At 37.0% G+C, this 25,979-nt stretch overlaps 1 non-coding gene across 1 annotated transcript; it reads right to left on the bottom strand.

Annotated features, from left to right (window-relative positions):
- Positions 1-18,414: 18,414 nt before the first annotated feature.
- LOC132540118 (U1 spliceosomal RNA) lies at positions 18,415-18,578 on the bottom strand. The gene has a single exon (XR_009551376.1). It is a non-coding gene; the product is annotated as a U1 spliceosomal RNA (small nuclear RNA).
- Between the last annotated feature and the right edge of the window lie 7,401 nt (positions 18,579-25,979).

The following is a 25,979-nucleotide window of genomic DNA, read 5'->3' on the forward strand; positions in this document are numbered from 1 at the left end:
GTTTGTCTAAGAAGGTTTTGATCCCTCCATCTAGTTTGAATGAAAGTTTAGTAGGATATATTATCCTTGGTTGAAACCCTTTTCCCTTCATGGATCGATAGATATCTTGCAATTCTCTTCTGCCTTTTAGAGTTTGAGTGGAGAAGTCTGCAGATAATCTTATGGGTTTTTCCTTGTATGTGACTTTTTGTTTCTCTCTTGCAGCTTTTAGTATCCTTTTTTATCCTTACTTTTTCTCATTGTGACTATGATGTGTCTGGTGTCTTCAGGTCTGGATTGATTCTGTTTGGTACTCTCTGGGCCTCTTGAATCTTGATGTCCTTTCTGTTATTCAGGTCTGGGAAGTTTTCTTCTATAATTTGCTCTAGAATGTTTGCTTCCCCTTCCTCTTTTTCTTCCTCTGGCAGGCCAGTTATATGAATGTTACTTCTTTTGAGATCATCCCATATGTCTCTGTTGTTGTTTTCAGTGTCTCTCAATCTCTTTTTAAGCTGTTTCACCTCTTTCTTCGTTTTCTCTAACTCATCCTCTGTCTGACTAATTCTGTTTTCTGCTTTTGTTAATCTGCTTTCCCTTGCCTCAGCTTCTTTCTTCATTACAGCTGTTTCTGCTTTCAGTTCTCTAATTGCCTCAAGATAATCAGTATTTTCCTTGGGGGTCTCAACTGTTGTTTCCCTAATACTGCCATTCCTTTCCTCCAATGTTGTTTTCATTTCTGTAATTAATAAGTTTATTATTGCTTGCATACTTTTCTTATCTACTTACTTCTGGATGATTTGTAGTTTCTTCTTGGCTATTGTCTTCATTCACTGGAGTAGCAATTTTATTTGTTTTTGATCTACCCATTTTTTTGATTTATGTGTTTCTTTTTTTATGCTCTGTTGTTCCTCAGTTGTTGTGTCTTGAATACAAGCAACACTGTACTAAATACCTTTACGACAATTGCACTCACCAACCTCAGGAATTGCAGTAGCAACTGAAGCAAGTATTGAAGCAGTTTGATCACTATCAGTTTGCCAAACAATTTCTCCAGTCTGTGAAAAAATAGTAACCAAATCCCAGTGAAGAAGAAAGAGAAAAGCAAGAAGGGATAGCAAGAATAGACAGTTATGCAAATCTACTATCCACTGTATAATATAGGGGTAACAAGAGGGGAAAGGAAAGTAGAGCAGAGATAACACACATAGAAAGTCCACTCTGAGTCAGATTTCTTCCCCAAAATAATTCACAAATCCAGAAAGGCAAAGAAGAAGGAAGGTAGAAGTGTATGACAAGATAAAAAAAAAAAAAAAGAAAAAAAAGAAAAAAGAGAGAAGAGAAAGAAAAGAGAAAAGATAAGAAAAAGAGCTGTAATTAAAGAGCAGTGAAAGGAAAGTATTTTTTTGATTACTTTATTTTTAATTTAATGAAATTTAATTTTTTTAATTAGCTAGGAGGAGGAGGAAGGGGAGAGTCTGTAGAGGAGGTAGGAGTAATGAGACAAGTTGCTTCTACAATAGATAAGATGCCCACTACCCTAGCAATGAAAGGTCCCCTAAGAGTTAATTCTGATCAACCTAAAGGGGGGGAAGATATATGCCTTTATATAAGATTAATAATAAAATAGAGCAGCATAAAAAAAAAACCCTGTCCCAGATTACCTCAAACTTCATGATCAGAGGCAGCTGATTGTTAAGAAAGAGAAAAAAAAACACCTCAGGACTAGACAAGGATAGCTGAAATAGACAGTTAGGCAAATCTACTATCCACTGTATATTCTAGGGGTAGCTAAAGGAGGAAGGGAAGTTGAGCAGAGATACTCGCAGTGAGAGTCCACTCTGAATCAGAATTCTTCCCCAAAATAATTCCCAAATGTGTATCAGTGAATTCAAAAAAGCACACTGTTTGGTGGTGTGTGTGATGGGGCCTGTGGCTTTGGAAGCTGTAGGATTAAAGAAGAAAGGATGACAAGAATGAGAAAAAGAAAAAAAAAAGAAAGAGAGAGAAAAAGAAAAAGAACAGTCATAAAAGAGTGGTGAAAGGAAAGAGTTTATTTATTTATTTATTTATTTTTAATTATTTAATTAGCTATGCGGGGTGACGTGGGGGGGGTTGGTTACTTAGAAAGAAAAAAAAGGCCAGAGGTTTCAGAAGGTTATAGACTTAGAATGAATGATACTCCCTGGTGGGACAGGAATCTTGGTAAAGAAAGAAGCTCAGTAGGGGAGCCTGCTAGGAGCTGGTCCCCAGGGACTGGTTTCGGGGGGGTGGGAGAAGGTGGAGGAGGTGTTCTTAATAATTAAAGAAAAAAAATTATTTTCCCTTTTTTTCTACTCTATCTTTTAACCCAAATTAAGTTATAGTCACCTCCTTGGTGTCACCTCTAGGACCCCTTATTGACTGGCCTACTAAAGGCAGAAAATCCTACCGTTTCCAGAAGATGTGGTCAGAGCTCAAGCCACTAGCAGCTTCTCAGTCCATCATCTTCCTGGAACCCCCCCCATTTATAGTATTCTGTTGGTTTTTGTGTAATGCTAAGGTCAAACCCAGGATCTCACCTATACCAGTTAAGGATTGTACTACTGAATCACTTCCTCACTTCCTACTCTTATAAATCTTCACTATTTGTTTAACTTAATGTATTGGGATCATATTTAACAAATAGACACAATATTTATAGTACAATTATTTGGTATAGTAAAGGTAAATTAGACTTCTGAAAACAATGTACATTCTATTAGTTCTATGTTTCTGTTATTTTAAAATATGCTTTTGTGATTTGTTAAACTTTCAGATGGTATTGCTATCTTATTTGGTGTCACGAAATAATCATTATCATTACTGTTTTTACTATTATCATCCATATTTGAATTATATGATCAGTTCTTCTATGCATTTGTATCATTTAAAATTTATTTGTGTTTCTCCATATCTCTCTGTATCATGTCTCTGTCTCTCACTTTCTCTCTTTTCTGTTGTCACCAGAGCTATCTCTGGAGTTTGGAAGTCATGCTACAAAGCTACAGCTCTAGGTGGCCATTTTTATTCCCTATATTTTTCTTTCTTTTATATTATAGGACAGAAGGAAATTGAGAGGAGAGTAAGGAAGTTTAGTGGTAGAAAAAGAGAGATAGACACTTTCAATACTGATTTATTATCTGTAAATCTTCCTATCTGAAGGTAGGGTTTGGGGATTGGAACCTAGGTCCTTGTGCATGGTAATTGTTCCGCTAAACCAGGTGCTACACCACCTGATGCCCTAAAATTTATTAATCACTTTAGAAATTATATTTAATAGTAACATAACATCAAATCAAGGAAGGGTATTTGTAATACATATGTGAAATTTAGCAGGATTATAATAACAATGATAGCTTTTAAAAAATGTATATCTTAGTTGTCCTCCAGAATCAACCCACAAAGGACTTAGTGACACTAACAGACACCTGTAGCACTGCTTCACTACTCACGAAGCTTCTTCCAAGCTCAGCCTGGTGAACTACTGCCTGTCTACCCTGCCCCATTCTTGAGTTTACCCAACAGATAACCCAACTGGTGTCTGTGTGGATATGACCTTGAGCAATGGTTGCCAATGTAGACATGAGTTAGGAAGGCCTACCTCAAAAGACAACAATTTTTTTCCCTTGTTGTTTTTGTTGTTGCTGTTGTTATTGATGTTGTCATTGTTGGATAGGACAGAGAGAAATGGAGAGAGGAGGGGAAAACAGAGAGGGGGAGAGAAAGATAGACACCTGCAGACCTGCTTTACTGCTTGTGAAGTGACCCCCCCTGCAGGTAGGGAGCTGGGGGCTCGAACTAGGATCCTTAGGCCAGTCCTTGTGCTTTGTGCCACGTGTGCTTAACCACTGCACTACTGCCCAACTCCCCACAAGACAATTTAATGGGAATTAAAGTTACACGAGATTTTCTTTTTAAAATTATTTATTTTTTATTACTGAGAAAGAGAGTAGGAGAGAAAGAACCAGACATCACTCGTACATGTGTAGCAGGGACTTAAACTCAGGACCTTATGTTTGAGAGTCCAGTGCTTTATCTACTGCGCCACCTCCCAGACCATGACATGAGATGTCTGATGAAGTTTTCTTCCACTTGAGTTTTATTTTCTATACTGATCAGTGTGCAACTTATTTTATTGTTTATTATATCATTTCTAAATTCTTATACTTAGTTTTTCTTTTTTAAATTTTTATTATCTTTATTTATTTGATATAGATAGCAAAAATTCGAGAGGGAAGGGTGAAATAGAGAGAAAGAGAGACTCCTGCAGCACTAATTTACCATTTGCAAAGCTTTCCCCCTGCAGTTGGTGACTGGGAGTTCAAACCCGGATCCTTGCACTTTGAAACATGTGCGCTCAACCAGGTGCACCACCACCCTGCCCCATAGTCAACTTAAAAAATATTTATTCACTTATTTATGTACGTATTGGATAAATAGAGAAAAACCTAGAGGGAAGGAGGATACAGAGATGAAGAGAGAAAGAGAAGCAAGTGTAGCACTGCTTTGCTGCTCATGATTCTTCCTCTTTGCATGTGGGATTCAGGGGCCTGACATGTGCACTCTACTGAGTGCACCACCACTTTGTCCCCATTTATGCCTTCTCTAAAAGTACTCCCAATTGTCAAAAAATGAGGGTTTTTTTGATTAGGCAAGATAGTCTATATATCTGCAATGTGTTTAGGTGTATCTTTGAAAAATGGTATTATCATAGTTGATTTCTTACAACTTAAATTGGTAATGCTATTGAGATTAAGCATTAAGGCCTACTAACTGAAGCACCAATAGCCCAATCTATTTTGAATTTTTATTCTAGAGTTGTTGCTCTCAGACTTTATTTATTTATTTAATTTATTTATTTTTATCCCCAGGCTTCAAAATCATAAACTACAATTGGTGGGGTGAAATGCTCTCTTTATGGAGTACCATGTGAATTATGTCTAGTTTCAAGATGCAACTCTGAAGGTCATTCTATAGAAGTAAGATGATGCAGATATTTAGTAATATGCATTCATTGCTTTGCTGGCTTTTTCAAACCTGGCACACATCAACCATCAGGAGTGAAGAGGCAAAGTTCATGAATTTGTTCCAGATCGCCTTTTCTCTCATGGTGAAGCACAAAGTTGTGAAGAAATAGTTGGTGGTGGGTAATAAAAAAGGGAGCTGGGGTGAATAAACTTAGTTTATAGTGACAAGCAGCTTGCAAATAGCTCAGTAGTGGCTGAAAATTTACGACAGCATTAGTCATACTCCATTAATTTTATCCTTGCTCACACTGGCAAGTCAAGGAAGGTAGAATCATTGAATCCAGGGGTTCACAGTAAACCCAAAACTGACCATCACTTTTTGAGTGATCAGCACATCATCTGTGCTGGTTATATGTGATTCAGAAAAAAGAAAAACATTAGAAACAAAATTTAAAAGACTGCTGAAGATCCTGCACATGTACATTAGGGGAGTTTCTTCTTACTGAACATAAGAATCATACTTTTTAATAGGATGAAATCTCTTAGACATTACAGTTGCTATAGATTTTGCCTTTAATGTCATTTGATTTTTGGCTATTTACTTATCAGTAGTCCAGATACCTCTATGTTTATCAACACAGTTTGCTGCTTGGATTCATATTGGAAATTTTCTAGTTGATGCCTGTGTGGCTATGAACTTGAACAGGTTGCTTGAATTTTTTGGTTTTGTTCACCTATCACATAAAGATGACATGGACCATATTAAGTTGTTCTATATTTGGTTATGTTGTAAAACAGACAGAAATTCTGGCACAATAAAGTATTATATCAAAAATCATCTGTCATTTAAGTTTTTATTTTTTGTCCTTCTTGATCAGGCTTGAAGTCTCCAGGTAATATAAGACTATAGTAATATTTCTCAGATGTTCAGTGAACTCTTGTTTTCTACTAACTGGTTTAAATCTTGAATTGGTAATTAACAGAAACCAAAACTATTCACACACTCCTTGCATGAGAAATTCGACTTAATATATATTATTTTTACTGATAGTTTCATATGGTATCTATTTCTCAATTCGATACATAAATATTCCAAGCTGCTGGAATTCTTTGACTATGTTTTGGATTATGAAAATATTTTCATTCTTTCCCCTCACCATACAATCTATTTTTCACTTGGATCTATTTCCTTTTCGATTTTCACCAATCTTATTTCCTAAGAGACTGATTCCAAGCTATCATTGAAAAGGACATCCTGTAGAATTTTTGTCCTTGAGTTAAGACCCTTTGCTTTATGTCTTAATGTCTATATTTCTGCTATTGATTTAACTGAAACAAGAAAATTAGATAATGGATTGATAGATATGACCAACAGTAAAAAAATTAAAAAAAGAAACCACTGTACTTTTTATTGTTGTTGTTCTTCCTCTAATATTAATTGTTTTGCCACTGTAAGAGTGAAAACCAAATTAGTCTGATAGTCTCAGAGTGAAAACAAATCCAGAGTGATTTCCAGTTTCTTTCACTGGGACTGAGAGACAAATGCCCAGATAGAGACATGAGAATCTGAAGATGACTGTTAACAGTATTTTTTTTCTCTCTCAAGACAACCTAATTCTCTTAAAATCCAAAATAGATGGAAGAGGAATTTCTCTATTATCTTCTAAGGGGGAGGGTGGTAGTAATTCATTTTACCTTCTTTCTATTGCTCTTACCCACTGGGGGCAGGGGAGGGATAACTTAGAATATGCCCTGCCCCCCTTTTTTCTCTTTGTACTTTTCACCTATCCAAGAATCATATGCCTTACTAATCATCCATCTAGTTACCTCTGATTATTCTGATGTATTTTTTAATTTTTTTATTCATAAAATGGAAATATTGAGAATACTATAGGATAAGAAGGCTACATTTCCACACAATGTTCACCCCAGAACTGGATAGCTTCCCTATTCTTTATCCCTCTGGGAGTATAGACCTAGGATCAATGTGGGCTATAGAAGGTGGAAGGTCTGGCTTCTGTAATTGCTTCTCTGCTGAATATGGACATTGGCAGATAGATTCATACCCCCAGAGTGTCTCTTTTCCTAGTGGGGCAGGGATCTGAGGATTGTCAAGTTGGCATAATGGTATCATTTGGAACCTGGTGGCAGAGTAATGAAGCTGAGAGTTGACATTCCATGCCTGACATCTCTGGACACAGTCCGAAGTAAATCATGCCGAGGTGGTACTAGTTGCATTGATTAGGTTGGAATTAGCATTATCAGTTGGTATGACTTGAGAGAAGCATGCAGGAAAGTGAGGCCCACACTAGAGGTTCCAGGACTGGGAGATATATGGGCTTTATAGAGAAAGGGAAAGGTTCCTGCTGTCTTAGGGTTTAAGAAGGCAATAGTTATTGCTATAACAAATTTATTTGTCAATTGATTTAACTTTGAAAATCCCATTGTTAGGATTTGATGTATCATACAAGGTCACCATAATTTATGTCCTTTTATGCTATTTATATATAGCTGTATCTTATAAAGTCATCAGTTGCTTCTGTTCTCCCTGGTCTAAGCTTTTTGGTGACAATATTTCAAAGAACAAGTCATTATTAGAAATTACTTTTTATTATGTCATTAGAAGTGACAATTGAGCCCACTGTTAAAATTTAATCTACCAATTTGAAGTCTTAAGTGCTTAGATTGAAGGAACATATACTCAGCCTATGGTCTATGCATGAAAAAGATTGAGATATTCAATCCATTTTTCCCTCTCATATCAATTCAATAGTTATTTGAAAGACTGTAAGTTAATAGGAGTGTATATTAACACCATTATCACCACCAAAGGTCTGTGTCCCTCTCCCCCCAACCCCCCAGTGAAGTTAAACATCTATCTTCACCCTTCACCCAGAGATTTTCACTTTGGCTCCCTACTCCAAACTCAGTCAGATCCTGCTTTGAGTTTCCCTTTCTGTTCTTCTTACTCAACTTCTGTTTATGAGTGGGATCCTCCCATACTTATCTTTGTCTTTCTGACTGACTTAGCTTACTTAACATAATTCCTTCTAGCTCCATCCAAGATGGGTCAGAGAAAGTGGGTTCATTGTTCTTAATAGCTATGTAGTATTCCATTGTATATATATATATATATATATATATATATATATATATATACCACAGCTTTCTCAGGCATTCATCTCTTGTTGGGCACCAGGTTGCTTCCAAGTTTTAGCTATTACAAATTGTGTGGCTGTGAACATATGTGTACTCAAATCTTTTTGGTTGGCTGTTATGGAGTCCTTAGGATATATCCCTAGGAGAATTACTGGGTCATTACTGGCCTTGTGAGAGTTCCCCAGACTGCTCTCCACAGAGGTTGGACCAATTTACATCCCCACCAGCAGTGTAGGAGGGTTTATTTGTCCCCACAACCTCTTCAGCATTTGTTGCTGCTCTCATTTTTTATATTTGGCATTCTCACAGGGGTGAAGTGATATCTCAACATTGTGTTTATTTGCATTTATCTGACATTCAGTAACCTGGAGCAGTTTTTCATGTGTTTGTTAGCCTTTTGGATCTCTTCTGTAGTGAATGTCCTGTTCATATCTTCTGCCCATTTTTGCATGGTGTCATATGCTTTTTTGTTGCTAAGTTTGGTGAGGGGTCTCCTTGTTTGGGTGATTTTTTTTTTCTGTGTAGAAGCTCTTCAATTTGATGTAGTTCCATTGATTTATTTTTTATTTGCTGACAGGGAAGTCAGGGTCTTAGGGCTCTGGGAAATCAGGAACTGAGGATAGCATGATGGAAACTGAAAGGAGTGACTTGGAACCTGCTTCCCTTTATGTAAGATTGGTCTTTTTGCAGAGGAATGTCAACTACTCTTCTTCCTTTTCATTCCCTTTCAGACATGAGTCTGTTTTTTTTTTTTTTTTTCTCCAAACTCTAGGCTAATTTACTCCTGCTTTCTCTTGCTCTTCTATATATTCACAGCTCTTCAGTGGGGGGGGTACTATCACTCTTTTTTTCTCTCCTTGTCAACATACCTGAAAACATCTGTGTTTCAAAAATCTGCCTCTCAAACAAATCTCTCTTAACTCCTTGTTATCCAAGCCTCTTTCTCTCGAAGTTAGTCTGAGCTTCTCCAAAGCACCTTCTTCTTCTTCTAGCGTTTGCCCTTCTTCCGTAGCCAGTCAACAGCATTAGGTTGAGCCTGATGTAAAGTTTCGAGACCTCCTTTGAATCTGGAGAGGTGGCAGTCATTGACTATGTGGGTCATAGTCTGTCTGTAGCCGCAGGGGCAGTTCGGGTCGTCTCTGGCTCCCCAGCGATGGAACATAGCGGTACACCAGCCATGGCCTGTTCAATAGCGATTGAGGAGGGCCCAGTCATAACGTGCTAGGTCAAAGCCGGGTTGACGCTTGCAGGGGTCTGTGATGAGGTGTTTGTTCTTTACCTCAGCTGACTACCAACTCTGTTTCCAAGAGTCTGGAACAGAGAAGTTCAGTGTAGGCATAGGGGACCAGATTGGGTGACGAGACGTCAAGTGTTGGACAGGGTGGGCGAAGATATCCACATATATTGGCAGGTCCGGTCGAGTGTAGACGTGGGAAATGAACTTAGATGATGCCGCATCCCGACGAATATCTGGCGGGGCGATGTTGCTAAGAACTGGCAGCCATGGAACCGGGGTGGAATGGATGGTTCCAGAAATTATCCTCATGGAGGAATATAATTTGGAATCGACCAAGTGGACATGGGGGCTACGGAACCATACTGGGGCACAGTATTCTGCAGTGGAATAGCATAATGCCAGAGATGATGATCGTAGTGTGGAAGCGCTCGCGCCCCATGAGGAGCTGGCTGACTGCAATGATGTTATTCCTCGCGCCCACCTTTGCTGCAGTTTTTATGAGATGTTTGTGAAATGACAGAGTGCGATCGAGAGTAACGCCAAGATAGACTGGCTGGGCTTCATGCCGGATTCTCGTATCGCCAAGCTGCACATTAAGCTCACGCGAGGCCGAGGCATGGTGTAGATGGAAAACAGATGATACCGTTTTTACAGTGCTAGGGATTAGTCGCCAAAGCACCTGATAGACTGAGACAGAATTAAATTGTTTCCTCAACTTCTATCTGTGTTTGGATGGTGACTGGAGATTCTTTCTTGCTGGCCTTTTGTCAGAGATGAGAACTACTGCCCACTGGTGAAACCCCAACAATGTGGGAAGGGAAGTATGCATAAGAAGGGATGTGATGCCAAAGGGTCTTTGAAGGGCACTCACTCAGTGTACTAAGGGACTGTCTCCCATCTTTGGAACAGCCCACTCTGCTACTTTGGTGTTGCTATTTAATTCTAAATATTTATCTGTCAATTGAAATGTTTCCTCCAAGAAGATAAAGAACTAAAACGATCATACACAACTATCCAGTAACAATCACCAGTCTCATTCCTTGCCTCCATATTGGTTTTGATCACTGTTGTTTGGTTATTTGGGTTCATTTGGACACGCTGTTTTGAGTCCTTGCCTTTCAGTATTTGAATACTTTATCTCAACATCTCGTAGATATGTGTAAGAATTTTCTAGAAATTTCATTTATGTTTAATTTTAAGCAAATATAATAACTATCACTGCTATAAAATGTAGTGAGGATTTAAGTCCTGAAACCATATGGGTGAGGAAAATCCACAGAAGGTGAAGAAATGTTGTAGTGTCTTTTTAATTCTTTGCCTCTCTCTCTCTCTCTCTGTATGTTTATTCAAAATATAAAAGAATGAAAAAAATATGAACAATGTTCCCTCACTATGAAAGAAAAAAAAAACAGTGTATAATGAAATAAAACTGAATAATAGAGTTGCCAGGTTTTGTAAAATATAAAAATTCTTTAGAACTAGAAATGCATAGGGATGAAAAAAAGAAGCCATGTATTATTGTGAATGTATTATTGTGCTAGTAGAAAGAACATTGTTGTTGAGCTGAAATAGTTGAAGTCTCCAGTTTTTATAAAGGAGAATAAGTTGCTAAATATTTTATGTTTGGTGTATTATCTAAGAATAGCCTCAGGATACCCGAAGAACAAATTGGGGATTCTGAAAAATGAATAAAGCAACTAAAAGTGTTTGTAAGTTTAGGAGCAATAACATGAATGAAAGAAAGATAGCTCAAGTGGGTCTTAAATACAATCTGACATTCGCTTAAAAATAGCAGGTAGAACTTTACAGCTTTTGCTTTTCTTTGTCCTTACTCCTAAACATTTCAAACTTCAGATTTGAATCCCTAGACTGTACTTGAAGAACAGGATTGAAAAACACAATACTTGCTCATTATTTTTAAGTAGATTTGAAGTCTTAGATAAAACAGCAAATGATTTTTTCATTTTCATAGCAATCTTTTAATATATTTATTTAATAGATTAATAGGAGTATAGATTAACATAGTTCCCACCACCATATGTCATTAAGCCCAACCCCCTAAAAATGAACTTAAAATAAACCCCCTCCCTGAGTCTTTTCCTTTCATACAATACTCCAAATCCAGTCCCAGTTCTGCTTTGTATTTCCTTTTCTGTTCTTTATCAACTTTTGTTTGTGAGTGGTATCATCCCTACTCCTCTTTTTCTTTCTTATCTCATTTAACATAGCTATTTCAAGCTCCGTCAAAGATGGGTCATAGAAGGTAGATTCATTATTCTTAATAGCTGAGTAGTATTTCATTGTGTATATATATAAATATATATATATATATATATATATATATATATATATAAATCACAACTTAGCCACTTATCTGTTGTTGGGCAACTATATTGCTTCCAGGTTTTGACTATTACAAATTGTGCTGCTATGAACATATGTGTACACATATCTTTTGGGATGAGTGTGTCTGCCTATTTAGGACATATCCCTAGAAGAGGAATTGCTGGGTCATAAGGAAGGTTCATTTCTAGTCTTGTGAGGATTCTCCAGACTGTTGTCCACAGAGGTTCCTACCAGCAGTGTAGGAGTCTTTCTTTGCCCCTAAAACCTCTCCAGAATTTGTTGTTGCTATTGTTCTTAATGGAAGATACAGTTGGACAGCTGAAATAAATTCTTAAATTCTTACACTGATTTTTTTTAAGGGAGTACAGCTTAACTCTGGCATATGGCGGTACTGGATATTAAAACCTCATTAAATGGACTAAGCATCTAGAATATGACCTAGTTAATAGTAAGTCCTTAAGAGAATTTTAGAATGATGAAAATTATTTAATTTAGTAGACTTTTAAAAATTTCTTTACTGGGGTATTAATGTTTTACATTTGACAGTAAATATAACAGTTTCTACATGCATAACATTTTCCAGTTTTCCATATAACAATAAAAAACCCACTAGGTCCTCTATCATCCTTTTTGGACCTGTATTCTCTCCCCCACCACCCCAGAGTCTTTTACTTTGGTGCAATACTCCAATTCCAGTTCAGTTTCTTAATTTAGTAGACTTTTTAAATGTTTTTCTCCTAATAGGGATTTTTTTTAAATGGGGCTTTGCTGCATGTGCACACTTTCAATGTTGACTTCTTTTTCTTGTTTGTTTAGATAGAGGATGAGGCATGAGAGAAAGAGAAGAGATACCGCAGGCCTGCTTCACCTCTCATGAAACTTCCCCTGTGTGTGATGCTCCCACTTGGTGAATAGGAGCTGGGATCCTGGCCTCTCTGAATAGAAAAGATGGTCCTTTGTGGGGTGGATCATCTCCTGGATGGTGTCTTTTAAAATTATTATTTTGTGTGTGTGTTCTAAGAAATCTTTGAATGCTACAAATTTATTTATATTTAACATATTCAACTATGAAACCTACCAGAGGCATCATGGGTTTTTAGTCATTGACATTTCATTCCATAATACATTTGTAATTAATTTTGTGTATGTATCGTATGTATCATGACAGGTGTTGAAAACACGTCTTATAATGGGGCCAGGTGGTGGTGCACTCAGTTGAGTGCACACATCACCATGAACATGAGCTTGAGTTCAAACATCTAGTCCCCATCTGTGTGAGGGAAGCCTCATAAGTGATGAAGCAGTACCATAAATGTCTCTCTTTTTCTCTCCCTACTTACCTCTTCTACCTCAGTTTGTCTGACTCTATCCAGTAAATTAATAAATAAGAATATAAGAATAAAGGTTTATAAGAAAAGAAATTAAATATTCTTTTTTATTTTTTATTTATAAAAAGGAAACACTGACAAGAACCACAGGATAAAAGGGGTACAACTCCACAAAATTCCAACCAGCATAACTCTGTATCCCATGCCCTCCCCTAATAGGTTTCCTATTATTTATCCCTCTGGGAGTATGGACCCAAGGTCATTATGGGTGCAGAAGCTGGAAGGTCTGGCTTCTGTAATTTCTTCCCTGCCCAAAATGGGCATGTCAGGTCAATACATACTACCAGCCTGCCTCTCTTTTTCCCTAGTGGGGCGTGGTTCTGGGGAAGCAGAGCTCTAGGACAGATTGGTGGGGTCCTCTCCCTAGGGAAGTAGTTGGGATCATGGTAGCATCTGGAACCTGGTGGCTGAAAAAAGTGTTAACATATATAGCCAAAAAAAATTGTTGACTAGTCATGAACCTAAAGGATGGAATACTGCAGATGAAGATTTGGGGCTTTTTGTTTTGTAGATAGTTAGTAGTTCTATTTTAGTTATATTCCAAATAGCCCATGATTATACTAGTTTTTTTTTTCCTGAGCTTGACATCTGATATGCAGGTGGACCCAAGTTATTGTCTGGGGAGATGATGTTGTCATGGCTGGAAAAAGGACCAGAAAGCTGTATCAGAGAAAAAAAAAGTAGCTCCCAAATATGGGAAAGGTGTGTAAATATTATTGACTGTAAACTCCATCAATTTTATCTGATCTGGGGTCTATATTGAGCTTAGGAACCTATCAGACCACTGCATCCCTGTAGATCTGAGCTCACATTCTGTGGTCATGAGTAGGAAACGTTCCAAACTGCTCCAATTCCAGGACCCATCATCCTCAGGTAGAAGATAGAATATGTTGTCCAGCCTCCCTTCGGAGGATGGAACATCCTCTGCCATTGTTGATTCACGTTGAGGGCAAGGTCATATGGAGGCACACAAAGAGGTCTATTGTGTTGTTCCTGATAGAGATGACCATAACAATAAAGAGATGAATTTATTTGGGGTCTAGGCCCATCTTGTCTGTTTGGGAATCTCAAGACTCCCTGAATAGGGCCCCAGCTGATGGGGTGGCCTGGTAGTGACTAAAGAGTCATCATAAAAGTATGTCAGTCTCTTGCCCTTATTCAGTTTTTGTAGTCCTTACTTTGATAAGGTTAGCTTTGGACTGACTGAGGGAAATGTAATAGGAAGTAGAAGAAGAGGGTCTGTAAATCTAAGTAGACACTATTTTATCAGAAACTTTATGGTGTCTTCTTAGGTCTTTCTACTTGCTTGTTGCATATAGTGACCCATTTCAGAATATTGTGCATTTTTGCTTTCAGGTATATATTTTGCCCTCAATTATGGAAACATGTGAACTTATGCCCTACCTCATGGGACCTGGTTTATATTTAGGTTTTGGGACTTTATTAGGAAGTGAATCACCTGAAATAGAATTAGAAAATCCTATGAAAGGAAAGGTTTCACTCGAGTAATGAGGCTTAAGGTTTGACATTCTTTTTTTAAATTTATTTATAAAAAGGAAACATTGACAAAACCATAAGATAAGAGGGGTACAACTCCACACAATTCCCACCACCAGAACTCTGTATCCCCTCCCCTCCCCTGATAGCTTTCCTATTCTTTAACCCTCTGAGAGTATGGGCCCAAGGTCATTTTGGGATGCAGAAGGTGGAACATCTGGTTTCTGTAATTGCTTCTCTACTGAACATGGACTTTGACAGGTTGATCCGTAATCCCAGCCTACCCCTCTCTTTCCCTAGTGGGGTGAGGCTCTGAGGAAGCAGAGCTCCAGGACTCATTGGTGGGGTTGTCTGTCCAGGGAAGTCTGGTTCGCATCATGCTGGCATCTATGGTTTTGTTACTGTCTCTTTTTTTAAATGAATAAAAAAAAATTAAAAAAAGACTTAGTCTGTGCTTTAAAAAATTTAAGACATTAAATCAATTTTCCCCTCTCTTATTAATTAACTAGTGATTTATATGACTACAAATTAATAGGAGTATATTTAAATATCATTCCCACCACCAAAAAACTGTGTCTCACCACCCCCCCACCCGCACCCTGTAAAGCCAAACATCCACCCTCACCCTCAGCCCAGGGTTTTGACTTTAGTGCCTTACTCCAAATTTAGTGAAATACTGCTTTGAGTTTCACTTTGTATTCTTCTTTCTCAATGTCTGTTTATGAGTGACATCATCCCATACTCATCTTTATCTTTCTGACATAGCTCACTTAAAATAATTCCTTCTAGCTCCAACCAAGATGGGTCAGAGAATGTGGGTTCATTGTTCTTAATAGCTGTGTAGTATTCCATTTTCTCAGCCATTCATCTGTTGTTAGGCACCTGGGTTGTTTCCAGGTTTTAGCTATTAAAAATTGTGCTTCTATGAACGTAGGTGTACACATATCTTTTTGGTTGGGTGTTATGGAGTGTTTGGGGTATATCCCTAGGTGAAGAATTACTGTGTCATGTGGAAGGTCAATTACTAGCCTTGTGAGAGTTCTCCAGACTGCTCTCCACAGAGGCTGGACCAATTTACATTCCCACCAGCAGTGCAGAAGGGTTCCTGTCCCCACAGCCTCTACAGCATTTGTTGTTGCTGTCCTTTTTGACGTATGCCATTCTCACAGGAGTGAGGTGGTATCTCAATGTTGTCTTTATTTGCATTTCTCTGACAATCAACAATTTTTCTTGTGTTTGCTAGCCTTTTGGATCTCTTCTGTAGGGAATTGTTCTGTTCGTATCCTCTGCCCATTTTTGGATGGGGTCATTTGCTTTTTTGGTGCTAAGTTTGCTGAGCTCTTTGTATATTTTGGTGACTAGTCTCTTGTCTGATGCATGGCATGTGAAGATCTCCCATTCTGTGTGGGGTCTTCTTGTTTGTGTGATAGTTTCTTTGGCTGTGCAGAAGCTTTTAAATTTGATGTAGTCCCATTGGTTTCTTTCTGCTTTAGTCTTCCTTGCAATTGGGTTTTTATCATCAAAGATGTCCTTGAGGTGTAAGTGGGAAAGTGTTCCACCAATGTTTTCCTCTATGTATTTGATAGTTTCTGGTCTAACATCCAGGTACTTGATCCATTTGGAGATGATTTTTGTTTCTGGTGAGATAAAGTGGTTTAGTTTTATTCTTCTGCATGCTTCAACCCAGTTTTTCCAGCACCATTTATTGAAGAGAGCTTCCTTTCTCCATTTAACACTTTTGACCCCCTTATCAAAGATTAGATATCCATAGTTGTGGGGGTAGATTTGACATTCTACGCCTGATGTCTCTGGACACAGTCTGAAGCAAACCATGCTCATGTGGTACTCACTGAGCTGATCAGGTTGGCATCAGCAGATGCAATATCATTTGGTGTGGGACTATGTGATAGTTTGGTAGAGCATAGGGGAGCTCTCCCATTCTTGGATGAAGGTCTGGATAGACACCCTGCTTGTTAGTCTCTCTTGTCATAGAGGTGAGCCAAGAGGGGAAAAAGTCTCCCAGACTAAGTTTGTCTTGTTAGTCTCTCAAGCCCACAAAGACCTCACTGCACCTCTCCATTAACTGCAGGTCACATGGCCGCCTACTTTAAGATTCATTTACTCAAAGTTTACCTCACCTTCTGATCACAGAGAACATACCTCATCACACACTCCTAGCAGTGCCCTTTATGTCCTTAATTTGCTTATCTTCTCTCTATCTTGCCTTAACTTTTTCAACCCCTATTCTCCCCTCAAACGCCTTTGGGTAATTAAATGCCTGCATCAGGAGACTAATTATCTTGACCTTTATGTATCTGCATCAATTCTTGTCATACCAGCCCCCTACCATAGGGGCAAGTTGACCTTTAAGAAACCTGTAATTTCTGACATATTTGAATAATATTCTTTGTTTGGTTTTCTATTTAAACTCTTGCCCACCTGCTAATAAAGGAGATTTGAGAGCACATCATTTCTCCCTGGTGTCTCTACTTCGTGTCATCCCTTGAGTGAGCAAGAGAGAGCCGGTTGGATTAGCCTTCCTGCTGGTGTCACCCTACGTGAACGCCGACAATTTGATATGAAGCAAGGGAAATAAATATTCTTAAACTGATAAACTTTATTTATAAACTTAGTTATAGTTTATTAGTTATTAGCTGATAACTTCAAGAAGCTATTGTTTTCTTTTATACCTTATTCATCCTTCATACTTATTCTCTGTGAGATAAAGAAGTCTCATAGGATCCATACCATTAGAGATTTTAGTACAATCCATACTGCAAATTATCCATTTCTTGGTGTTTGCTTATTTGAATAACACATTAATCAGACTATGTCTATTTGTTGCAACAACAACAAAAAAGATTTTTCTATGCACATCTGTATATTATTGTTTTTCACCATTTCTTGGTGACAATTTCTTTATTTTTCATTTTATTATTAGTGACTTTTCAAATCTTACAAAATTATAAGATTTCAGGGGCATAATTTCAGACTCATAATATGTCAGTGTAAGTCACCATATGCTACACCAAAGTTCCTTGTCTATCCTCAGTCCCATAATTAACATAGTTCTCACAAAGCCTAATATGTTGTTTTTCTACCAGTTTTTAAATAAAAGTTTTCAATACTAACATTTTTAACTTATGATTTTTGTTACACACATATGCACATGTACTTAATATACATTAAGGACACTATTATGTAAACACTGGCTCTGTGAATCAAAATTAAAATGTAAGATAAAACAACACATTCACATTTTTCTATGAAAGCATTTGCTACAATTTTTATAAAAAGTGTCAGAAGGTAGAGAAAAAGTAATATTCGATTTAAACTACTAGAAATTGATTATAGTGTGCATCAAAGGCAATTGATATTCTAATAAATTGAATGTCATACAGATAATTACCTGTCATTGTTATAGACCTCTGTAGACTGAAATTCATTCATTGTGGAAATAATTGTAAACTATATTTTAACCACAATGTAATTGATTATGTCTGGACAAAGACTGAAAATGAGTATTGTCCTCACAGTCTCATAGCTTTTATATAAGAATACATGTATTTCAGAAGGAATAAATAACATTTAGCTTATCCAACATACACCTAATAATGCATCCACAGACATTTTATGCTTGTACTATTGTATTCTATTGTGTGCTCCAATTTATTTTAGATAGATAATAGGATATTGGTATTTGAATTTGTTTTTTGAAACAGGACACATCTAAAACATCTTAAATGGAAGATGTCACCTAAAATATATTTATATAACTTGAATAGCTGTGAAAATATGCTGCTCAAATGTCTTTTTTTTAAATCAGGGAAGAGCATGAACATAGTTCCTCACTACCACAAATCTTACAGTCACATTTCTTACATTTGGGGAAACTGCAGGAGTCAGCATGTCCAGAGTGCAATGGGTAAGCCTTGCCCTGGGAAAACTACCTTCTTGATCATGATATCTCCCCTGCCAGGTAACTATTCAAATGCCTTGATGCTAGAAGTACAACTAGCTAATGGCCTCAGGTGAATCCACTTCTAGAGCAGGTTTTCAGGAAAGGATAAAATCATGGCTCTCATAAAGACATGAAAGAAACATGCCTTAAATGGTCTATATAACTATAATAAGAGAATAAAAATACTTAATAACCCAGTCAAAGGAGACTATGAAGTCCATACACATTTAAAAATCAGTAGCATTGGAATGATTAAGCTTAAATATAGAAAGAAGTTATTCTTATTACTATCAGATTTCTATAATTTATGAAGTTGTAACATACTTTCCATATAATCACAACTGGGTAACCAGAGATAGATATGCTACAAAAATACATAGTTTTTATGAAGAGAAAAGTCTCCCTAAAGTCTTCCTATATATATGCATCTACTGACAAAAAGATTATCCTAGATTTTTAAACAAATATGGCCTTAAAAATTTGATTTTATTTTTTAATTTGGCTATCTGCTTTGGTATAGGAGTGTTAACTTATCAACGAGATCACAAATTTTCCTAAAGAATCTCATTAAAAAAGAAGCAATGAAATCATAACAATGGGATTTTCAACTGCCAATTGGGATTTTAACCCAACTGCCAAAAAATTTGATCATAGCAATAACTATCCATTGCCTTCTTAGACCGAAGAAAGCAGGAACCTCCCACTTCCTCTATAGAACCTATATTTCCCCCAGTCCTGGAACTGCTAGGGTTGGGCTCACTTTCCTGTACTCTTCTCTCAGTTCACATCAACTGATACTGCATTTGCTGATCCAAACCTAATCAACACAATAAGTACCACCTTGGCATGCTTCACTCCAGACTGTGTCCAGAAATATCAGGTGTGGAATGTCAATGCTTCAGCCTCATTACTCTGATGAGACCTTTTCCTTTCTCATAGTATTCTCTAATTCCATTTCAGGTGGTTCACTTCCCAACATAGTCCCCAAACCTAGATATAGACCAGGTCCCATGAGATAAGGCATATATTCACATGTATACATAAATTAGGGAAACTATATACCTGAAAGCAAAAGTGCACAATAGTCTGCAGTGAGTCAATAAATAAAACAAGTAGAAAGACCTAAAAAGACACCATAAAGTTCCTAATGAAATAGTGTCTACTTAGATTACCCTCTTCACCTACTTCCTATTACACTTCCCTCAGCCATTCTAAAGCTAACCTTATCAAAGTAAGGACAGCAAAAGCTGCATAAGGGGAAGAGACTGGCATACTTTATCAATGACTCTTTAGTCTCTGTCAGGCTACCCCATCAGCTGAGGCCCTATTCAGGGAGTCCTGAGATTCCCAAACAGACAAGATGGGCCTAGACCTCAAATAAATTGCTCTCTCTGATGTTACTGGTCATCTCTATCAGGAACAACACAATAGACCTCTTTGTGGGCCCTCATAGGACTTTGCCCTCAACATGGATCAACCATGGTAGAGAATTGTGTTCCACCTGAAGAAGATGGGTCCTGAAATTGGGGCAGCTTGGAATGTTCCTACTCATGACCACAGAATGTGAGCTTAGATCTACAGGGATGCAGAGGTTACACAAGTTCCTTAGCTGAATATGGGCCCCAGATCAGATCAAATTAATGGATTTAAAGTCTGTACTATTTATATACCTTTTCTATATTTGGGAGCTACTTTTTTTTCCCTGATCCAGCTTTCTGGTCTTTTTTCCAGCCATCACCCCAGACAATAACTTGGATCCATCTGCATATCAGAGTTCAGGCTCAGGGAAAAAAAAGACTAGTATAGCCACAGGCTCTTTGAAATATAACAAAAATATGCCTACTAATTATCTACAAAACAGAGTCCCCAAATCTTCATCTGTGCTGTTCCAGCCTTTAGGTTCATGATTAATCAGCAATTTGTTTGACTTTATATATTAATTCTTCTTTTAGCCACAAGGTTCCAGTTGCTACCATGATGCCAACAGGATTTTCTTAGGCAGAAGACCCCACCAAAATGTCCTCGAGCTCTGGTTTCCCAGAGCCCCGCCCCATTAGGAAAAGAGAGAGACAGGTTGGGAGTATGGATATATCTGTCAACGCTCATTTTCAGTGGGGAAGCAATTACAGAAGCCAGACCTTCCACCTTCTGTACCCCACAATGACCTTGGAGTCATTTAACCCTCCCAGAGGGTTAAAGAATAGGAAAGCTATCAGGGGATGGGATGGGATATGGAGTTCTGGTGGTGGGAACTGTGTGGAGTTGTACCCCTCTTATCCTATGGGTTTTGTCAGTGTTTCCTTTTTGTAAATAAGAATTAAAAAAATAAAGAGAAAAAGGACACTCATACTAGAAAAAAAAAAAGAAACAAACTTTCTAAACTGAAACTTGGTATCCCTGTTCAAGAAATATTTTCCATTAATTTCACCTGCACTTCTCACTGCAAGTAAATACTTCTCTTCTTGAGGTTCTTGAAATACTACAAAATCCCTAGCTTTCCTTATTACCTAGAAGAATTCGACCATCTCCATCAAGTGTCAGATTAGCTTTCTATGGAGATGATTACAAACTTCTGTTTCTTATTGTCAGTCTATGCTTATCAAAAGTGACTGATACTATTAGATTAAATGAGCACTGTTCTCAAAGATGACATTCTAGTTAATGTCTTCTTAGTATAACTAACTTTGCCAATTATATCTTCCCAAAGTAGATGATATGTTCTTATTCCATCTATGGAAATTGTCATGAAAAGTAAATAAGAGTAATCAATTACAGTTTTTGAACTCTGGCACCAAATAAAGTGTGAGGCATGGGAATTTATTACCATTACAATGTCTATATATATTTTTTCAATTTACCAGGGTGCTGCTCAGCTCTGGCTTATTGTGGTGCCGGTGAATGAACCTGGGGCTTTTTAGCCTCAGGCATGGGAGTTTCTTTGCATAACCACTATGCTATCTACCCCTGCCCATAAAGCCTAATTTTTTAAAATTAATTAATTTATTTTTTATTTTTTATTTAAGAAAGGATTAATTAATTAATTGTTAATTAATCCTTTCTTAAATAAAAAATTAAAAAAGCCTAATTTTTAATACAACCTTGAGGAAACAAACATAATAATTTTATAATAAAATAGTTTACATACTTATATTCAGCTATTGTCCAGAGAAGGTTAAATATAGGAACAAAAATGTATTACTTGTCATATCAAATAGCAGTTTTATTTCCAGGACCATCACATATTTTTCAAGATTTTCACTTAAGATAGAGAAAAAATAGAAGATGGTCAAACTAGATTGTCTTTTCTTACCCAAGAATAACTAGATCTCTATCAATCATTATTCCATTTAAAGTTATAACTGAAAAGTCAGGTTGTAAAATCCAGTTCCCAATCATAGTTGCCACCAGTGATAATCTGCAGTAAATGACCCAAAACAAGAAAAGTTAGAACAAAACAGAAGTAGTAGTGAGGAAAATTAAAAGTGTAAATAATATGGTCAGCAAAGTTCTATTGCTGTTTGGAATTTGTCTCCAGGAGACAAGAAAAGATATGTTTAAGCTTCTCCAGTATAATTCTCTATTGGCAAAGTTTACTAAACTTCTAAGTGAATCTGTTGGATATCTTGATCAGAGACATTCAAAGGGAGTCGGGCTGTAGTGCAACAGGTTAAGCGCAGGTGACGCAAAGCACAAGGACCGGCATAAAGATCCCGGTTCGAACCCCGGCTCCCCACCTGCAGGGAGGAAGCAGGTCTGTAGGTGTCTATCTTTCTCTCCTCCTCTCTGTCTTCCCCTCCTCTCTCCATTTGTCTCTGTCCTATCCAACAACAATGACAACAACAATAATAACTACAACAATAAAACAACAAGGGCAACAAAAGGGAATAAATAAATGAAATAAATATTTAAAAAAAGAACAGAGACATTCAAAGTATTTGAAGCTAATTGAAGACCACCATTTTTTTTTTCCAGATAGTAAGGCTAGCTTTCTTTTCTGGAAAAATTACAACAACTTGCTGATTCTATGAAAATTGTGACTTATGGAAAAAACACTTGAATTCTTAGAAGTTGATGGTACAGATATTTAGTAAAGATTATCTGTATTTGAGACATTAACAAATAGTCGCTGATATGTAGTGACATCTAAGATCTGCAGTGAAATTATAAATTTTACATTAATTGATGTACCATCATTTTACACAATTATCACACCACTGTTAACAGAAATCTTAGCATTTCAGTAATGAATAATTCTTTCCTTATGCTTTTAAAGAAGTAGAGACCTCCTTGAAAAACAAACAAGAATGAAACAATGTTGCATGCCATTTATTGTCAAGCATCTAGTTCTTATTTTAAAAGACAGTAGATAAATCAGACCCTTTAATAAAGAAATACTATTCTAGTATGAAATAACATCAGTTAACAATTAGTCTCTGAATAATTTGATAATCTTTCTCAAACATCAAAGCCATATCAAGAATAGACATATTAGAGAAGATAATATGTACTCTCAAGTATAAAATTGAATTTAGCTTATCATGAGGAAATCAGGTTTATGTTCAAACTGCTTCAAAATATAATCAAAAGAACAGATAATGTATACTGAAATGAAAGTTCAAAAGACAGTAAAGTATTTTTTTTTTTCTTTTTGTTCCATAGTGGGGTGGGGGAAGTATATATAGTCACTCTAATATGAAACATTTTTTGCATGTAGTTTAAACAAATACTAGCTTTACAGTGATATATGTTTCAATAACTAGCTGCAATCAGGGAGCTATGATCTCCCACAAAATCAGATCATTTGAAAGAGTAAGATTTAACAACCTCCCCCGCCCCCCAAAAAAATCTTGACTATGTTATAACTAAATGTAGTTTTCTACTGAAATGTTTTTTTCCCATATTTCCCGGGAAAGGTGGGAAGTTTCTAATAAGTTACTTTGGTTCAAGGACTATTCATAAACTGAGTTAAATTTAATATTTTCTAAAAAGTTTATAATCTCTTTTTCCTGCAGATTAAATTTAATAATGATATATCAAAGGGAGTTTAAAGGAAGACAAGCTTTTATACCCATTTACTTTTTTTTTCTTTTTTAAATCTTACTAATCACAGCTTAATCTAGGAATAAATTTTTTAGAAACTCTTAGCATGGTCCAGCTTATTTTATTTTCAATTTTTATTATCAGTTTTTAAAAAATTGATAGTAGATTTTGTTTTTGAGGTAGCCTTGATTTACAAATCTGTTTTTTTTAAATTTTTTATTGGGGGAATTAATGGTTTACAGTTGACAGTATATTTACTATTGTATTCAATAGTCTGTACATGCCTAAAACTTCTCAGTAAACCCTAGCCCAGGTTCTCTTTACCATCATGCTCCAGGACCTGAACTCCTTCTCCCTGCCCTAGAGTTATTTACTTCAGTGCAACGCACCAGGCACTTCAAGTTGTACTTTGTGTTTTCCCTTCTGTTCTTATTTCTTAACTCTATCTGAGTGAGATCATCCCATATTCATCCTTCTCTTTCTGACTTATCTCACCTAACATGATACCTCCATGCTCCATTCAAGAGGAGGTTAAGAAGGTGAAGTCATCATTCTTAATAGTTGAATTGTTCCATTGTGTAATGTATACCACAACTTATTCAGTCACTCATCTGTTATTGGACACTTGGGTTGCTTCCAAGGTTTGGCTATTACAAATTGTACTTCTATGAGCATATGCATACAAACATCTTTTTGGACAGATGTATTTGACTCCTTAGGATATATCCACAAGAGAGAAATTGCAGGGTCATAGGTTAGGTCTCCTGTTAGCCTACACTACAGAGATTGGAACAATTTGTATTCCCACCATCAATGTAGGAGGTTTCTGTTGCCCCCACAACCTCTCCAGCATTTTTTATTATTATTATTATTTTTTTTATTTAAGAAAGGATTAATTAACAAAACCATAGGGTAGGAGGGGTACAACTCCACACAATTCCCACCACCCAATCTCCATATCCCACCCCCTCCCCCGATAGCTTTCCCACTCTCTATCCCTCTGGGAGCATGGACCCAGGGTCATTGTGGGTTGCAGAAGGTAGAAGGTCTGGCTTCTGTAATTGTTTCCCCGCTGAACATGGGCGATGACTGGTCGGTCCATACTCCCAGTCTGCCTCTCTCTTTCCCTAGTATTTGTTGTTGCTATCTCTTCTGATGAATGAAATTCTTACAGGGGTGAAGTGATAGTTCATTTTGCTTTATTTTCATTTCTTAAAAAAATCAATAACTTGGAACATTTTTCATGTATCTGTTGGCCTTTTATAGCTCTTCTGTGGTGAATATTCTATTCATATCCTCTCTCATTTTTGGGTGGGGTCATTTTTTGTTGTTGCTGAGTTTGGTGAGCTTTTTATATATTTTTGTTATTAGCCTTTTGTCTGAAATATGGCATGTAAAGATCTTCTCCCTTTTTGAAGTGTGTAGAAATATAATTCATTGAGGTTCCCGGAAGATGGCGGACTGAGAAGCTGCTAGTGGCTTGAGCTCTGACCACATCTTCTGGAAACGGTAGGATTTTCTGCCTTTAGTAGGCCAATCAATAAGGGGTCCTAGTGGTGACACCAAGGAGGTGACTATAACTTAATTTGGGTTAAGAAATAGAGTAGAAAAAAAGGGAGAAAATATTTTTTTCCATTTAATTATAAAGCACACCTCCTCCCCCTCCCCACCCCCCCATAACCAGCCCCTGGGGACCAGCTCCTAGCAGGCTCCCCTGCTGAGCTTCTGTCTTTACCAAATTCCTGTCCCACCAGGGAGTATCATTTATTCTAAGTCTATACCCTTCTGAAACCTCTGGCCTTTTTTTTCCTTCTATGTCTCCAACCCTACCCACTTCGCCCCACATAGCTAATTAAATAATTAAAAATAAATAAATAAATAAATATTTCCTTTCACTGCTCTTTTATGACTGTTCTTATTCTTTTTTCTCACTCTCTCTTTCTTTTTTTTTCTTCTTTTTCTCATTGTTGTCATCCTTTCTTCCTTAATCCTACAGCTTCAAAAGCCACAGGCCCCAGCCCCATACCACCAGTGTGCTTTTTTGAATTCACTGATACACATTTGGGAATTATTTTGGGGAAGAATTCTGACTCAGTGTGGGCTCTCACTGCAAGTGTCTCTGCTCAATTTCTCTTCCTCCTTTAGCCACCCCTAGAATATACAGTGGATAGTAGATTTGCATAACAGTCTATTTCAGCTATCCTTGTCTAGTCCTGAGGGTTTTTTTTTCTTTTCACTGCTCTTTAATTATAGCGCTTTTTCTTCTCTTTTCCCTTTTCTCTCACTTGTCTCTTTTTTCTTTTTTTTTTTTCTTTTCCTTTTTTTTTTTTTATTTTTTTATCTTGTCCTTCCTTCTTTGCCTTTCTGAATTTGTGAATTATTTTGGG

The sequence above is a fragment of the Erinaceus europaeus genome, chromosome 8 (genome assembly GCF_950295315.1).
Source record: "Erinaceus europaeus chromosome 8, mEriEur2.1, whole genome shotgun sequence".
Classification (NCBI taxonomy): domain Eukaryota; kingdom Metazoa; phylum Chordata; class Mammalia; order Eulipotyphla; family Erinaceidae; genus Erinaceus; species Erinaceus europaeus.